Source organism: Lycorma delicatula, chromosome 12 (assembly GCF_047948215.1).
Source record: "Lycorma delicatula isolate Av1 chromosome 12, ASM4794821v1, whole genome shotgun sequence".
In the NCBI taxonomy this organism is placed as follows: Eukaryota; Metazoa; Arthropoda; class Insecta; order Hemiptera; family Fulgoridae; genus Lycorma; species Lycorma delicatula.
In genome coordinates, this window is record NC_134466.1 from 2,636,076 (window position 1) to 2,655,893 (window position 19,818).

General features: G+C 31.6%; 1 protein-coding gene and 1 long non-coding RNA gene across 2 annotated transcripts in view; both read right to left on the bottom strand.

Annotated features, from left to right (window-relative positions):
• The window catches only part of LOC142333334 (dynein axonemal heavy chain 10-like), a 363,654-nt gene that overhangs the window by 84,269 nt on the left and 259,567 nt on the right, over positions 1–19,818 (bottom strand). The gene's annotated exons all lie outside the window — the stretch shown is intronic.
• Positions 1–19,818, bottom strand: part of LOC142333402 (uncharacterized) — a 29,788-nt gene that overhangs the window by 3,376 nt on the left and 6,594 nt on the right. The window contains exon 2 of the long non-coding RNA XR_012758589.1: positions 8,961–9,062. This is a non-coding gene — a long non-coding RNA (uncharacterized LOC142333402). The remainder of the gene's footprint in view (positions 1–8,960; positions 9,063–19,818) is intronic.

The window sequence follows — 19,818 nt, forward strand, 5'->3', positions numbered from 1 at the left end:
TTTGCAGGGCAACGAACGGTACATATATCGAAGTACACCAAGAAAAACTGCAGAATCTACCCGTTAAGAGTAGACACTAATGTACAGTAAGTAAGTTATACTACCTTAAATATAATGCCGTTTAAATCGTACTTGAAATCAAACAGTTCTTATATAAACACTCTGTATGTATATTTATTTGCGAGTAAAATCATATTTCTATGGTTTGCATAATTTTTCCATGCGCAACAGACATCCACACGTGGATCTAACTTACGAAGGATATCTCTAAAGTAAATTTAAAATAAAGTTTTAAGCGATTCAACGGAACATTTTGGCTGATAGGTTATATATAGTAAATACAATTTGATGCTGTGTTAATAAATTGTACTAAATCGACTGAAGTTGTGTTTATTTTTTAGTATAATACAATTTTTAACTGATTTTAATTTTTTTTTTTCATTTAATTAAATATTTTGTGACGCTCATTGTCATGAATTTATCACGGTTATGTATTTATCATGATTTCCCTTGATTTATCCAGGAAAATCTTGAGCGGTTCTTTTACTTTCCCGTCTAAATAACGCAATAATAGAGCTGTAGTTCTAGAAGGAAAAAGTATCGTAATCTGTCCGATTTGGGCATATGCGATTTTCGCCGGATCTTGACGTTTTCGCATCTACGGAATCCAAAAAAACAGGATGGAAATTTTCCGAATGTTAATGTTCGTATGTACGAGTGTGAGAGTTCGGTGTTGGCCTCTAAATCTTCGACCAGATCAACCGGACCGATTTTGACCAAAGACGGTCAGTTTATTTCTATATATGGGGCGTTGATGCGTTAAATTTTCAACTTAAAAACTCAAGGGGGCGAGGCTGTAGAGCAAGGGCACCCTCAGTATCTCGAGATTTCACCTAATTAAAGTCATATTTTAAAAAAAAAAAAAAAAATATTTGCGAAATCGCACACCTCCACCCCAATAAATGCTTTAAACTACTGCTATACGAGTATATTGTGACGTCAAAGGCGAGCGGTAAAATTAAATAATATTTAAAGTGTAAAAAAAATAATTCGGACTGGCCGGGTCTCGAACTCGATCGCCCGGTTAATTAAGTACCTGGTGCGTTAAGCCTCACAAGCTGCAACAATCTTCCGACGGTATAAGCGAAATTTGTTCTGTAACTTGTGAAATACATTAGTGCCGATTGTTGCCTCTAGTACCGTCACACCTGCGCGAATTAAATACGGTATGCGCGCGCGCGCGCTTTAGTTAGAATCATTGAATTAAGTAAACGAATAAATATATTTAAATAAAATAATAAATATTTTTAATTAAGTTGTGTGTGTAAGCCGTGCATCAAAATTAGAAATAATGGCTAATTGAAGACTACAGAATAAAAAATTCACAGTCCATTTATTTTATTCTATTTCTATAAAAAATTATATTTTATTTATATATTTTTGTAATTTTTTTTTTTTTTGAGTAAAATCAAAACTAGTAAACGGTCGCATAACTTCCCCAGATTTCCTCTCGACTGATTTTTATTTCAAATACGCCATTGATATTTAGAGTACAATCGCGAAATATTTTTAAATATCGAGTAATAAAATTCGAGTCAGATTTGAACCCCTTTGTCAAATTACGTTTTTACTATAAAAATTATGCAGTATTGAAAGTATATCGAGGAAAAAATCAAATTTCTTAGTAAAACATTTTGTTTCCTAGTCGATCTCCCCTTTATCAAATTATACTGCTTTAGATTATTTAAAATTTAAAAAATATATATATAAAGCTGTAATGAGGATTACTTGAAATTACAAAAAAAAACCTCAAGAAGAAAATATGTTTCTTCAATTAAAATTTAGATATGCTTAAATTCAAATAGTTGGCTGGCCAGGTAAAATTAAATAAGTCTTGTCTGGTAAGGTAAAATGTTTTGCCTTAATTCTTGCCAGTTTGGTATAATTCAGCCAGACTGTAGATCCAAATAAAACGCGATGGTTTTTCTTTTCTTTATGAAATCTGAAGTGAAAAATCGAAAGAAATTGGTTTGAGAACTGTATTTTTAGTAGTTTCTGAGAAATCACGGGTTAAAAGACAAACGATGTGTACATTTCCCGCATTATATGCTTCCGTTACTGACCCGTTTCAAAAAGAAATTTAACATAGGTTGTTTATTTAAAAAACGATTAAATTATTTCATTCTACATAAACAATATTACTGTGCCGATAAACTCTTAAATTATACCGATTAAAAAGTAAAAAAAAAAAAACTCAATTTCCTGTATCCTGTTAACCGTGTAAACAAATATAAATAATTAACGCCTTTTGAATTGTGAATTATTATATATTTAGTCGCTTAATTTAGTTATCTCGATATTATTTCATCTGTTTTTATATTTATGGACTTTAATCGAACCTAACTTTATTTTTTAATCGATAGTGAAATTTGTCATGCCGACCTAATTAAGATTTTACCACGGTTTCCCTTGATCCATCCGCACAAATGCCGGGACAGTTCCTTTTTTTATTAATGAAATAGCGTATTTACGCGTTCCCGAGTATTATATACTCTTACATAATATATTATTCTACACTAATCTGAATAAAAAAATTATTTATTAACTTAATTAAACCCCAAAAGAAAAATTTATAGAGGTATCTTTCACTTTCACGTCTCGATTGAAAGTAGATGAATAACTTTAGGCGACAGAACAATCAAATAGTGTAGTGCGGTGGTGTGTAGCTTTTATTTTATATATAGTCAGTTCGATTCACGGTAAGGGTGTGACATTTTTTATCATATGATCAACATCTACATTGATTCACTATAAATGTTGAATATCTCTCTAGAGAGACTAAATTTGAACCGCAGTTCTGCTACGTCAAACATTAGACGTAATAACAACTTCCTGATAGCCGTGCACGATGACCGAATCGGTCGCTGTTACCATCTATCTATACCATGTTTATCATTCATTTATTTTTTTTTTCGATCGACGAATTAATTCACCGCAGAAGCTTACAAAGAAACTTCTAAAGCGGGAACGAGAAAATGGAAATTTTTAGCGTATGAAAAATACAGTTTCTGGCCGGGATTAGAACCCGGTACTCTGAATGAACGGCCGAGACAGCTACCGCTCGGCTACGGAAATCGAGTAATTAATTTTATTTTTCGCTTTTAAGTCGGTTCAGCTATTAATTGATTGTTTTGTTATACGTTTACCATAACTAGGCGGCAATTCGGCCCACGACTTTCAGTGTAACAGGGGGAGCAGTTCTTTTTCCGTTGTTACAATCTTCATTCGTTTTATTTATTTAATTTTAAATATTTAGCGATATTTGGTATCAAATTTCTATGCGCGCGCGTGCGATTGTTTTAACGTGTACATTAACGTTTACATTTAAATGTACAACGTGTACATTTTAACGTGTATATTAATAATAAATTGACCTGATTTGAGGTTTGTCCGAAATGGAACGTTAAATAAACGGTAACTATCAGTTCTATTTTATTTATCGTAAATACAGGGTGATTTAGGAGGAAAGGGAAATAATTTGGGAACCGATTCTAGATTTTGAAATAAAGGAAAAAGTTCACGTACAAACATATGTCCGAAAACGCTTCCTTGTAAAGTTACGGCTAGCATAGATTTCGCTCGGATTTCAGTTCCCCGGTGAAATAAGTCATACTGAAATTTTTAAGGCGTTATATAACGAGTAAAATTGATGTTTTTGACCTGAAAAATAGAATAAAAAAAAAAAAAAAACAGAACTATCATCCCTTATTTTCACGATATCCAGCGTAGAACAGAAAAGTTCAATAACGAAAAGCACGTTTTTTTAGGTTTGAAGTAGAATATGTTAAACAAACTTGTAGAGCGTTTAATTCTAAAAAAAATCGTTGTAATATACTCTATGGAAAAAAACTTTAAGGATTTGTAAAAATAAAAACAACAGTTTTCTTTTTTTTAGTAAAATATGTTTAACCTTTGAAAAAATAATTTTAATTTACTTTTAAAAAAAATACTCACTGTGGTTTATATATTTTTTTAAATTGGAAAATTCCACCCCAAAAATTTCTCCCCGTGACACGTTCTAGTAAGAAAGGGCCTAATTTTTTGTCGATCGTGCCGCATCAAACGTTCACCGAAAATTACGGCTGGAAATTTGATCCGACTGAAGCGTGTGGTTTTCTTCACACCACCGATGTGAATTTCACGTGTGGTTTACGCCGTTACGGATACAAGCAGCTTCGTCCGAAGATAGTACGAACGAGATTTAGAAGTAATTATGTTAACCCGCTGAAAAAACTCTTCCGGCACGGTCACCAAGCTTGAGGTGTTGTATTTTCTGGCCGTGACAAGGATTCAGTCCTTGACCGTGTAATGTCCTCCGTATTGTACTTTGTAGAATGTCAAGTAGCGTAGAAATTCTTCCCGAGCTCGTTTTGGAACTAAACTGTACTACTTCTTTTCATCGGCTTGTAACGGTTGCCGTTCAGATGAAACACGAGTGCTGCGAAGTGTGCTATTCTCACGAAGATTATTAAATTCTACAAATCAGTTTGTTTGCGATCTAAATTTATTACGCTAAAAAGTTGTTTTTAATTTTCATAAATTCATTCGTTGTTTTCTGTTAAATTTTGTTGCGTTTTGTTTTTAATAATAAAAGTTGATATTTTTTTTTGTTTTTCGTAACTTCATTTCATCAATTTTCTCAAAATTAAGTTCTCTACATGTTTTCTTAATAGAATTTAAGCATTTTTCAGTCGTTTAACAAAGTTATTGTACTTCAAACCTAAAAAAAACCCTGTTTTTCGTCACTGAATTTTTCTGTTTTACGGCGGTTATCGTAAAATCTATGGGAGATACAATATTGGGACCTGCTTTATTCGATTTTTCATAAGAACCCGTCAAAAGTTTACTCCTTTCATGACCCCCTTAAAAATTAAGACGTTTCGGTCAGTCTGTTTTAGGTTTTACACGATAAGGTTTCCGATTTAAGTCGTGAAGAATCTTACAAGATGTGTATTTTACACGATCTTGGTGCGATAATTTACCCTATAGATTTTTTTCGGACCGGCAGATATTCTTTTTTGAATACGGGCTATGGCCTACGGAGTCCTGACGAAAGGTGGCCTATTTCGTTTTGAGTTTGAAACGGACTCCGTTGTGCGTCGTTTTTTAACCGAATCGTGTACTACTACTATTTATCGGGATACTGACGTTTCTCTTGAAAGGATCCAATCCAAAGCGTCCTCGATAGCAGCCCTTTCCTCGATGGAATACTGTATTTTAGAATAAACATAATCGTAAAGAACGAAACTATATCGCACTGTAGCTGGAACAGTTTACAACCGACAAAAATAGACTATTAGTAATAGCAGTGTTAAACGCGACGCTAAAATAACTGCAGTTCGAGCTGATTAATTTGATTTTAAGTCGCTCGCCCGGTATTACAATATTGAAAAAGCTGCTTCAGAAGACCTTGTATTTTTCTCAAAAGTCTGTATAAGTGTATATTTATTTATACATATATTCAAATATTAATCCTTTAGGCCTTTTTTTGAAAAAAACGTGCTTAAATTAAAATATGAATTTAAATAGTTCTATGTGAATTTTTGTTTTGTACCGGTAAATGATTCGTGTGATTTAGTAAATTAAAAATTCTGATGTTTCCCCGCATTTACGAACGGTAACATTTGTTAAGAAGTAAACGTATATAATATTTAATAAAAATTAAAAATTGTAATTATGTAGTAACGAATTTCTTCATTTGCGCGCGCGGGTGTGCGTGCGTGCGAACTCTTGCATTACTGATAAAGACATATACACATATAGTTTTATCAAGCTGCAACATTAGATTTTATTAAATAATAGAAAGCTTCATCAACAACCTCTTGTAAATAAATTTGTACCTTCAAAACTAGATTGTATGTTAGTTAAATCTAGTTTTGAAGGTACAAATTTATTTACTGTAATACATAATTTGTGCTAGATTTAAAAAAATTCAGATTATAATAAAAGCGAAGTGTTTAATAAAAAAAAATAAAATATAAATAAAATAAATGTAATAAGTAAATTCCTTATAGTAATAAATGCTTTAATAGAAAAACAATAGTTCGATAGGCAATGATAAAATAAAACAATAATTTATAAAATTGTATGGTTCATACGCTCTCAGAGGTAATTATTTTTTTGTTTAATTTTATTGGGATGACGCATAGTAAAAACAACTTGTCAGTCTGACTACTGCGACGACGGTGCGGTGGCGAGAGGGGTGATGAAACAAATGCAGCAGGTGGCTAACTTCACTCTGATTGGCTACCCTCGGACAGTACTGGTCACGCGATGGTACAACAATTCAAATCAACCGTAAATGTGCGTACGTGTGTGTGTATTGAGGTCGAATAACAAAGTTAATAAGCCTAAAATATTTCTTATATAGACGTTCCATATAATTAAATTAAATCAAGATTTGTCGATCATTTTATATCTATTATTACATTTTATTTAAAATAATAATTAATCTCCCTTAATTTTAATAATTTTTTTAAAAATATTACGATTAAATTTATCAGTTTTGTAAAGTAATTAAGAGAAGAGAGAGCGAGAGAGACCCTCTGTCTCGCTTCCTCTCCATCACTGATCCCCCTACCAACCCCTCTCGCAATTTCTCTCCATCACCCTCGCTCTCTCACACTACCCGTTCTGTCTCTCACTCGACCCCTCTCTCTCCCAGTCACTCTCTCACTCTCCCCCTCCGTCAATCTCTCTCGCTGTATGCGGTGGGCTACTTAAACATGTTTGTATTTTTTCAATTTTCTCACTCAAAGTGCATTTTTACAAAAACTTTGTAATAAAAAAATTGGCCGTTAAGGTTTTCGACACTTTTTAAATTTATTAATGCCTTTCCGTTCGTGAAAAAGCTTTAAAAAATTTCTCGTTGGAATTATAACAAAAAAAACGGTAACTGTAAATGAAAAATTTACGTAAAATTTAACCTCTGATCCAAAGATTTTTCCCGACGAGAAGAAAAGTTACAACGTCGTTTGTAGTAATAAAAAATTACGCGTATAGAATTTTATTTCGAAAATACGAGTACATCGTTAAATTATGTTACTTCAATTTTTTTTTAATTTCAGTGCTCCTTTGATCAGCCAAATAAACATAGTTTTTTTTGTAATTTCTTTATTTTGCGTCGTTTATAATTGTACGTAAAGAATTAGATGAACAATGTTAGATCAACAATGTTGTGATTTTTTTTAATTTAGCTTAAAAAATATAAAGTAAACACGGGAAATGTTAAATATAAAAATTTGTAATGACTGTTTCTTGTATATATGTCGTACACTTTTTACGAATAATTTCTGCTTTAAATACTATGTACGCATAATTATTAAGATATATGACAATTACTCACATAAATTATAAATATCGGTCGCCTTCTACAAACTCACTACCTATGTTTTTTTCCTTTCTTACTTATATTATTAAATATATATATATATATATATATTAAATAAAAACTACGCCGATAAATTTCTAAAAATATTTTTACAAATTTATTAAAACGATTATTTGTTACTTTCTTTCCTATCAAAAAATATTTTTTTTTTTTCAAATTTTTGTGTTATTCCCGAGACATTCATTTATGAATATTTAACTTGTTAAATTACATATTATTAACATTGTACGTTTATATAACTTAAATTTTCCTAATTAACATATTTTTAATATGTAAAATATGTTAATTTTATCACTGCTGTCTAATTCATACAAAAATTAACAAATTTTAGAGTAGCCAAGCTGCAAACCCATTAATAACGCGATAATTTTTAATCGCAACATATAGAGTTAAGTTTATCGTTATTTTTTTAAATTTTAAATTCCCACACACGCAACAAAAATCAACCGGATCATTTATGCACTCCTTGACATATTTATTTACTAATATAACATACCTGACACAATAACTGTAAATCACAAAACAGAATGAAACCTCAGTAGTGTACACTCACTGTCGTTCTAACAATACTGGTGTGTTAATTCTATGACAGAATAAAGTTCTGTGCTGAAATGTAAATCATGTAATGAATCGTGCATATACAGTTATTGCCTTCATAATATTATGTTTGTACCCTACTCTCTGTTAGAGATGATTAAAATATTCTTTTATGTACGTAAGTTAAAGAAAAAGACATAGAATTTCGTAAAATCAATATTTAAAAATATTGTCACTAAAAACTGTGATCGATGGAAATATTCTGAATTCAGCAAAAAGGTTACATTAGGAACACAATAAAACTTTCAATCGCCAAAACTTTGTTTATTAGAGTAAGCGGACACCGAATTAACCCGCAACCTTTTTTTTTGTATGAGAAATGTATTTCGTCCCATGAGAAAAACCCCAAGTCCAACTGTAACTAGAACTCAGTCCCGCCCGAATAAAACACTATTTGTAACAAATTTACATATGTCAGTTATTTCATAACCTAATTTTTATGATATACGATTTATTACGTAAATTATCTTTTAATTTAATTATTCTTATTTTCTTAAAACGATTCATTTCTAAATTATACACATGTTCTTAATTTTAATAATAATTTTTGATATATTTAATATTGTTACGGAATCTCAACTTTTTTTTTTTAGATTGCACTTTTTTGGTTCATAATTGATTTCAAACAATTTTTTTTCAGTTTAATGTAAAATAACTTGATCTTTTATTTTAGTTTTTTTACATCGACCTTTACCGATTGTAACTTTCACGATGAAATTAATCTTTTGATATATGTTTCATAAAATCGATGTTTCCATTTTGAAGTTAAGCACGCCATCCGAGTATAAAACTACCCACCGGTAGTAGAAAAGTAAAATTAATTCGATCACAATTTCCGAGAAAAAACTACTTAAGATAAACTTATTTTATTAATTTTTAATTAAACGATATGAAATAAGAAATTCATAATTACCAGAAAGGAAGAATACCGCTGTAGATTTTCAAGTTTATCCAGAAACAACCGTTCAGAGTATGTGTATTGTTCTTGGGTAGTTTGTATTTCAATTTTTGTAACCTGAAAAATCCCAATTTTTTAATTAATTAAATAAACCGTACCGATTAAAAAGAACTAACAAATGAATTAGAGACTTACATGTGTGTTGAATAAGTAATAATTTTTTTTTTTGTCTTCAGTCATTTGACTGGTTTGATGCAGCTCTCCAAGATTCCCTATCTAGTGCTAGTCGTTTCATTTCGGTATACCCTCTACATCCTACATCCCTAACAATTTGTTTTACATATTCCAAACGTGGCCTACCTACACAAATGTTTCCTTCTACCTGTCCCTCCAATATTAAAGCGACTATTCCAGGATGCCTTAGTATGTGGCCTATAAGTCTGTCTCTTCTTTTAACTATATTTTTCCAAACGCTTCTTTCTTCATCTATTTGATGCAATACCTCTTCATTTGTCACTTTATCCACCCATCTGATTTTTAACATTCTCCTATAGCACCACATTTCATATTTTCTTCTCAGATACTCCGATTGTCCAAGTTTCACTTCCATATAAAGCGACACTCCAAACATACACTTTCAAAAATCTTTTCCTGACATTTAAATTAATTTTTGATGTAAACAACTTATATTTCTTACTGAAGGCTCGTTTAGCTTGTGCTATTCGGCATTTTATATCGCTCCTGCTTCGTCCATCTTTAGTAATTCTACTTCCCAAATAACAAAATTCTTCTACCTCCATAATCTTTTCTCCTCCTATTTTCACATTCAGCGGTCCATCTTTGTTATTTCTACTACATTTCATTACTTTTGTTTTGTTCTTGTTTATTTTCACGCGATAGTTCTTGCGTAGGACTTCATCTATGCCGTTCATTGTTTCTTCTAAATCCTTTTTATTCTCGGCTAGAATTACTATATCATCGGCAAATCGTAGCATCTTTACCTTTTCACCTTGTACTGTTACTCCGAATCTAAATTGTTCTTTAACATCATTAACCGCTAGTTCCATGTAAAGATTAAAAAGTAACGGAGATAGAGAACATCCTTGTCGGACTCCCTTTCTTATTATGGCTTCTTTCTTATGTTCTTCAATTGTTACTGTTGCTGTTTGGTTCCTGTACATGTTAGCAATTGTTCTTCTATCTCTGTATTTGAACCCTAATTTTTTTAAAATGCTGAACATTTTATTCTTTTATAAGTAATAATAGTAATAATAATAATTAGATACATAAATATACCGGCATATTTTAATAGGAAATCAAATTTAGTTAAGATGAATAAAAAAGAGGAGGTTTAATTACGACTTATGTATTTAATAGTTTGTTATCCATAACCTCAATCGTTTAAAAACAAATAGAACTATAAAAATTTATTTCTGTAATTTGGTTAAAATTTCGCTTTCTGTTGGAATTTCATCTAGATCTGTTTGTAACTTAAAAATTATAGATAATATTCTTGCACCTTTCTCAGCTAATCGGTACAAAAAAAGCACACCGTTGAGGAAAGAACTTAAAGATTTGATCTTTCAAACAGAAAAATAACAGAGTGTGAAATATAATCTTTTAACATCAATTTAATCCTGAATTTTCGTAAGAAATCTTGCCTACTGCAACGACGAGACCAACCGCTGAAACATTTTAACTAACATCTAAGCAGTAATTTTTCAGTTTTTCTTTGATTTTTTTTAGAATAATCAGTGCATTTTACGTAAATATAATTTTGAAATTAGTACAGATATAACCGATTCTAACTAAATCAAGGTGACAAAACGAGAAAAAATAAAGCAAATGAAAATAAATATTCAAAAGTGTGAAATCAATTCTTAATCAAAAACAGAGTCGTAACGTAAAATTAAGTGTTACTATATTTTTTTAAATATCAATCAGGAATTTAAAAAAAATTGTATTATTAATCTTTTCTTTTTTAGATGTAACACGACCTACATGCTATTAGAGAAGAGGTAGCGCCGGCTACCTTACCTGCTAGACTAAAAGTTCCAGATTCGATCGATATCTGGAACTGCAGAAGATGAACAAAAGATTTGCTTCTTTTTGAGAAGACGAACAGTCATCTTCTCAAAAAGAAAAATAACAGAACCGCATCTTTTACGATGTAGATTATAGAAACCACGAACAGTACGCAAGGAGGTAATGAATGATTAGTATTATCTCTAAATTTCACGGTTCGGCCCGTCTACAATATACAAATCGAATGGGTGTGTAAGAGCGTACATACACCCGTAGATCTATTTATTAGTTCACTTTATTATACGTATAAAGCCTAATTTTATTTTATTTAGATCTTTTAAAATATATTTCGTCGTTTTTAACTAATACCTGGCTCTCGATGAACGAAACAGTTTAATCCAAAAATTATATTGAAAGTTCTTTGAGTGACGTGGAATTAAATTTTGTCGGATGTCGGATTTTTGTAATCTATTTTGTCACCTCCGTAATAGAACAACCGAATGATATACTGAGGGTTTTGGGTTCGATTCTTGGCTTGGATTTAAGCTCACATGTTTAATGCCTATCTGGGTATTGCCAGTTAAAAGAACGTTACTCGTAGTCTGAAGATCTAAGGTTTTTTCTCAGCTTGGAGAGGGTTTGCACAGCGTAATATGCTTATAATTAAAAAAAAAAAAAATTATTCATAACGTTAAGACACTGTAGTTGATAGTTAGTTGCCGCACAGAATTACTTGCGTAATGTTTCTGTCTCAGATCGCTTATATTCGTATAAATATTAGATACGGAATCGATTTATTCTTCCTACAGTTCAGATTTACTGACGTAAATAAGTTCATAATAAAAATGTTAATAAAGAACCGATTGGATACGCTGGAGAGGTCTCGGGTTAGTTTCTCAATTTAGACGTAACTTACAAATCTACAGGGTAACCAGATTAAAAAAAAAACTGAAGATACTGGGTTCCACTCTTTCAATTAGCGGTTTTTTATATTTTATTCTTAATCTGCACATAAAAATAATTCTTAAGGCGACAACAAATTCAAAAATCAATAAATAAATAAAAACCATCAAAAGGTAAAGCGAAAAGTTGCGCGTCTTATTTTATATTTTTGACTTCATTTAATTTAATTGTTTTATAAGATAACTCAATTCTCTATCGCGTAAGGGATTTATTTATTAAAGCGCGTCAGACTGTTAACCTTGAACCTTTGTAGTCGGCTGGAGTGAGTAATATTTTACATAACTGTGTTCAACAACGGGCGCTGGCCAGACAGCGCGGGAAGGAACTTGTCGTGATCTTAATACGCATTATTAAAACAAATATTCATAATCTATTTTATATTAAACAATTTATTAATCTAAACTGCCAACAAATTAATATCCGGTTATTTTTTTCTCTTTATTTATGAAATGAATTTTTAGGGTGTAAGATTATTGAGCCTATCTGGGATTAGGGATTCGAAACCAGAACCTTTTGCAACATATCTTTATTTTCAAACGGTTTTTTTAATACAAGAATCAACAGTGTAATTTATTTATTAATCTATCTTATTGTACGCATTTTAAAATGTAACAATTGTATTTGTTAAAATGGAATATTTGAGTAGACAATGATTCATTAAATACAATGATACGTAGTTTGTTTATTTTGTATAAATAAGGAAAGGAAAAAGACGATTTTCGAGTTTAATATCGCACTCAATAGTCTCTAAGGGGTGTGCGTGTGTGTGTGTGTGTGTGCGCGCGCGTGTATGTGTGTGTTTTAAACGATGGCAGATTGTGTAATGGAAAACTACAGCTGCTTTTTTTTCCAAGAAAATGTGGCTCTCTACATTTTCATATAGCAATGATGGAGGCGCCTTCCTTGTTAAAATATTCCGGAGGTAAACTAGTCCCCCGTTCGGATCTCCGGGTGGGGACTACTAAGGAAGGGGTCACCAGAAAATTAAAAAATAACATTCTACGAGTCGGGGCGTGGAATGTTAGAAGTTTAAAAAAGATTGGTAGGCTACAAAATTTAAAAAAACAAATTGTTAAGGATGTAGGGGGTATACTGAAATGAAACGACTAGCACTAGATAGGGAATCTTGGAGAGCTGCATCAAAACAGTCAAATGACTGAAAACAAAAAAAAACATCAGTAACCAACCACTACACAGCCATAATAAAAAAAAAAAATAATAAATGTATTGTCTGACGATCAGTTCCGTGAATCTGTCGACAACGTTGATTTTGTTGTCCTTGGATGATTGCAAGAAAAAAAAAACAGTAATATAAAATTCAACTAACATGTTTTCAAACAGTTGCCGAAGGTCACATATTGCTGGAGGACAACTGGCATACACACTACCCAAATTAGTTTATCACGTACAAACTGCTGACACATCATAATTTGTAATATACTGTACGGTTAACACGCACCCACACCACCATAACATGAGTAACACAAAAGAAATTTATTTATTTATTTTCTGATATCAAGATTTACTCAAAACTACACACAAAGTAGTTTTTTCTTTCCAGAATTTTTATTTTTAAAAACAAATGTTAGTAAGCCTTAACATTGATATTTTTGTCTAAAGTTTTTAATCGACGAACAAATGTTTTATTTTTTCTAGTATTTCACAAATATATTTTTTTAAATTTTATTATAATTTTTTTTTTCTTTTATATGTAAAAATTTTCCACCCGTATCAGCTTCCCCCAATATCTGTTGATGATAATTTAATAATCGATTAAAAGTTGTCAAAAATAGTTGTAATTTAATTATTTTAAATTCCACTTTTTTTTAAAGATTTTTTCTTTAATATGATTTTATTCAAAAATAAATTTGATAAAATAAAGAAATAAAGGCGTATTTTTTCAGAACAAAACATTTTCAAATAACAAAAAATATGGAAAGAAAAAAAGTTTCTCATAATTTGTAATAACCTATCGTTTTATTATTTTTTTTATTTACAGTCGCATCAACAATTAAAATGCTGATATCCGTGGTGGAGTGGTAGCGATTCAGCCTTTCATCCGGATGTCCTGAGTTCGAATCCCAGTAAGGCATGGCATTTTTTCATATGCTACAAATTTCCATTATCATACGGCGAAATGACTAACACAGTCGATGCCCTTCATCTCAAAAAAAAAAAAGAAGTCATTGGCAAGACTGGGGTGTAACAAAAATTGCAAAGGATTGCTAAGTGAACCGCTAGTCTTAAATAGACTCAGGCCTACCGCGCACCTACCCCTCGGGGTTGTCTAGTGGTGAACTCGTCATCGCAAATCAACTGATTTTGAAGTCGAGTTCTAAAGTTCAAATCCTAGTAAAGGCAGGTTACTTTTAAACGGATTTGAATACTATATTCAAATTGGGTATATTCAGTCGGGTTTCAATTAACCAAACACCTCAGAGACGGTCGACCTGAAATAAAGTTACTAGTAAACAAGTTTCTAGTAAATTCAAGTTACTAGTAAACAACACATAATATGAACAGCTGATTTATATTAGGTATTAATACCTTTAGTTTATTGTTGCCCCGTGAGAGGTAAACAAAGTTTTGTGAAACGAGTTTTTGTTGTGTTACAAAAATGAGTGATACTAATTATAAGCAACGTTCTCCGATCAAGTTTTACGTTAAACTCTGTTAGAATGCTACTAAAAATTACCAAAATTGAAAAGGGCATATGGAGATGACGTTCTGACACGAGCCCAAGTTTTTAGATGGTTTAATGCATTTTCAGATGGCCGAGAATCAGTTGCGGACGATCCACGCTCTGGAAGATCGTTAACGTCAAAAAGTGACGATAATGTAGAGCGAATCAGAGACATGATATGGTACGACCGTCACGGTATTAACCGTCAGAATGATTGCAGAACAATTAAATTTGAAGCATATCATAGTCCGTCAAATTTTGACAAACGAATTGGACATGAAAAAAGTTTGTGCAAAATCGGTCCCAAAAAACCTCACTGTTGAACAGAAAAACAACAGGGTGGAAGTGTGACGTGATTTTCTAGAGCGAATTGAAACCGATCCTGATTTTCTAAAAATATGTTATTATTGGTGATGAATCTTGGATATTTGAGTACGACCCAGAAACAAAATGCCATAGCAAGGAGTGGCACACTTCAAACTCATCGTGTCCCAAAAAAGCAAAAATGAGCAGATCAAAAATCAAAACCGTGCTAATTTGTTTCTTCAATAGTAATGGCATTGTCCATAAGGAGTTTTTGCCTACAGGACAGACAGTAGATCAATATGTTTACAAAGAAATTCTTGAAAGACTGCAGAAAAGAGTTGCTTGCATGAAACCAGCCATCAAAAACAACTGGATGCTGCATCATGAGAATGCACCTTGTCACACTTAATGAGTTTTTGACAAAAAAAAAGCATTCCTGTAGTTCCTCAACCACCTTATTCACCTAACTTGTTCCCTGCAACGTTTTCCTATCCCCGACTTTACAAAGCATCTCAAAGGACAGCATTTTTGAACAGTAGAAAACATTTTAAAAAATGTAACCGACTATCTGAAGGATATTCTGGTTTCTGAGTTCCCACACCGTTATGAAGAATGGAAAAACCATTTGAAGTGTTGCATGGCTTCCCAAGAGAATTATTTCAAAGGTAATAGAGTCCATGTATAATTGGATTGTAAATAAAAAGTTTTTCTGAACCGGTCTCATTACTTTACTTACAAACCTCATATATCTACCGATCTGACAGCCAAAATACATCAGAAAATGCTGAAAGACATTTCCTGAAGTGATCCAAAGATAGTGATCACAAATGTCCTAGACTAAATTACAGTTATACTATTTCACAAGGTTTTCTAACTGTGATGAGTTGAAATATGGCAAAATAGGATTTTTCTTGGTAAATAATTAGATTTTGTTTATTTATTCTCAACCGATTAATTCCTTTCAACATGAATATTTATATTATGAGTATTATATTTGGATAGTTAATAAGAAATAGTATGCGAATGACTGCAAACACCCTGTTCTTCAACTCTACTATTGCTTGTGTGAAGTGATCTAAAATGACTTTAAAAAAAAGAAGTTTGTAACCATAACAGACTATGTAAAATCAAAATTAATGGGTATCTATAAATCTATACTATTTTATAAGAGAAAGAGGGTTTTTGCTTGTTTGGGATAAACAAAAAAACTACTTGATCAATCACAACCAAATTTTTAGCATGTTTCTTGGCATGAGAAGGTTTTTAGATATTTCATCTCGAAAGATCTCAAAAATAAAATATATATATTTTATTTTTGCAAACTCAAACGCGTGTTTGCGTTTCTATCACTGTGTAAACTGGGTTTGAACTGAATGTTCAAATCAATCTAATTATATTTTTATAAAAATAATAGAATTAAATTTACATTAAATAAAATAATATTAAATAAATTAAAATAATTTCTGTTTAACAATAATGGGCTTCCTGTGGGAACTGTGTGTGAGGCTAGAGTGATGAGGTACGCAAACACCTGGTGAGAGGCTAGACCAATCTTCACCATCAACTGGTAACAAATGGAATGCTCCTGGGGCACTGTTTTGGGAGGTGCAATGGGATGCTATTATAATAACTCTCCACACAATTTTATAATTTTCAAAATTGTAACTGGGTATTTGTACCGCATTAGTTACTGTAGAGTTATTATTATTCTATCTTTTGTAATTTAGTTTCTTTTCTGAATACTATAATTATTATTTATCGGTATTATTCTCACAACCATGAAGATAACGTACACTGCACGGTTCAGGGGGTGGAGCTCTCTGGGTAGATGGGAATGGTGACCAAAGCAAGCTTTGTGGCTATAGGGTAGGCCTCAAAGCCCCAGGAGCCCCTGAGTTGGCTCCAGGATTTGTCTGGGCTGACCTGAGCCTCAAGGTTCCAGGTTCTGGCTAAACGGCTAATTATTTCATACTTTACATACTCATATAATTAAATATAAACCGTTTTTTCTTTTAATATGGACTTATTTTAAATTATCTGGTTTTCTTTTTCAGTTGGATCGACTTATTCTTCCTCGAATTATAACTTCAAAAAGCTTTTTACTATTCAGATATTATCTATTAAAGATTATGTTTATTAACAGAAATAACGGGCGAAGTAAGAGTAATATCGCTTATCGGTATTTCTCACGCCTGATTTAGTTAAAATGAATGAGTGTCAACTGCAGACCACAGTTATTTCAGCTGGAACTTGTCATTCGTACATTTAAAAAATCTATTTACTAAAAAATGTCTCTAGAATAAACAAAACAACCTAGGAAAATACTCTGAATTTCCTAGGTAACATCCTAGGAAAATGTCCTGCAAAATTTGCAGTCTGACAATTTTGTGCTCATTTTCTCTTCCTTCACTATTGTGAATTTAAAATAATTAATTATTATTTTTATTTTTAGTAAAACAAGTGAAAACCATTAACGAGAGCTGTGAAAGCTGCTCGGAGGAATTCTAGACGAGGCAATAAGCTCCCCTTGGTAGCTGCACTGGTACTCTTAGGGTTTGCTAAATAGGAAAACAACCCTTCTATTCCGTCAAAACATCATGCATTTGGAAATGCCACGATTCTATCGGGTAAAAAGATTTAAAGAAAAAATATTTTTGGAAAATACGTGAGATAAAAATATTAACATATGCACATAAATGCAATAAAAAATAAACTAAATATAAAGAACCACATATGCTTGCGCAGATATTACTTTCAAAGTATACGGTACTTGTTTTGATGGAAATATTTATTATTTTCGTTAAAATAGGACGAAATTAAAAAAAAAATTTTTAACAGTAATTCTTTCATAGAAAGCTTAGGATCACTGAAGGGGAACATAGTTTAATATAATGTACTTCAAGCCACACACACACACACACACACACACACACACACAGAGAGAGAGAGAGAGAGAGAGAGAGAGAGAGAGAGAGAGAGATTTTATTAACCCCCTCTTAGAAACTGTTGAGTGCGTTATTACAGCCGAAAACCGACTTTATTCCGTTTGTTATTTACACACTATAAATAAACTATCTGACATAGTAGTTATTAAATCTGTGTCTGTTCAAATATTTCATTTTAACCATTGCAATGTCAAAATTTTAAATACTATAGAAATAATACGATAGATTTAATAACACCATATTGATTTGATTTAATAACATGTGATTCTGTGTTTAAAAAAATAAACCGTTTGAAAATAAAAACATGACTCAATATTTTTACATCCTCTTCATTTCATAATTAAAGAGAAAAAAATTAGATATTAATATGATATCAATCGAATTAATTAATTATTAATGACGAACAGATTATGAATATTTGTTTTAGTAATGGGGCGTGAAGACGATAACCGTTAATTGCCGCGCTGTCTGGCCTGCGTCTCTTTGTTATGTAATGTTGTGTAACCCTTCCTCGCTCCATCGTAGTATAAACGTTCAACGTTCAAGGTTAGACAGGCTACCACGTTAATACATCCCAGAATAGAGCAGAATTGAGTTTGCTGTTTTATAAAATAATTAAATAAAGTCAACAATATCAGATAAAACGTTCAACTTTTCGCTTTCGTTCGCTTTCACCGTCTGATTATTTTTATTTATTTATTTTTGAATTTGTTATCTTTATATGCAAATTAAAAATGAGGATATTAAAAAAAAAATCGCTAATTCAAAGAGTGGAACCCAATACATTTAGTTTTTTTAATCTGGTTAAACTGTATATTTGTGAGCTGATGTCTAAGTTAACAATCGAACCCGAAACCTTCAGCGTTTCAATCGGTTCTTTCCAACATATTAATCAAACTTGTTTACAGATGATACTTAAGTAAATAAAATTGAACTGTGAAGAACAAATCGATTCCGTAATTAATATTCACATGAATATAAGCGATCTGAGGCAGAAGCATTACGCAAGTAATTATTTGTAGCGACCAAGAGTCAATCCCGGGGCTTTAAGATCATGAATAGTGCTTTTTAAAGACGATACTCGGATAAGCATATTATATGTGAACTGTCTCCAAGCTGAGAAAAAATCCGGACAAAATCGTTTGAGTAACCGTTTTTTAATAGCCAATATTCAAACAAGCATTAAACATATAAGCTAGTGTCCAAGCCGAGAATAGAACCCAAAACCTTCAGTACATCATTTGTTTTTTATATTACGGAGGTGACAAAATAGATTATAAAAATGAAAATGAGACCCAACAAAATCTAATTTCATGTCGCTTAATAGAATCTTTGGATTAAAGTGTTTCATTCATCGATAGCCAAGTATTATTTAAAAACAAAGAATTATATTTTAAAAGATCTAAATAAAATTAAATTAGGCTTTACGTGTATACTAAAGTTCATTTATAAGTAGATTCGTGTACGTGTATGCACGCGCGTACACACACATCCATTTGATTTGAATATTGAATGTTGCTGAACTGTAAAATATGGAAGTCGGTTAGATATGTTAACTTTGAACTTTAGAAATAATAATATTAATCATTACCTCCTTACGTACCATTCATGTTTTTTGTAATCTATGTCATAAAAGATGCCCTGTTTTTTTAATTCCTGATTAGAAAAAAAAAAAATAATAGTGACACTAAACAAAAATTATTGATGCGCTTGCAGGTCTGTATTGACATGTACGAAATGAGTTTGATTACATACATAACAGTTTGTTAGATATAATTAAGTAAAAATGTCATTATATAACGCTGGCTGTTTTAGTGCACATTTATAAAAGATATTTTAATATTTTATGTAATTATAAGTTCGTCAAGTCTGATAAATAGTAACAATATAGTAAAACTAATTTAATATTAGACAACCTGTGTGCTGGATGGTGAGTTGTTAAAAAAAAAAA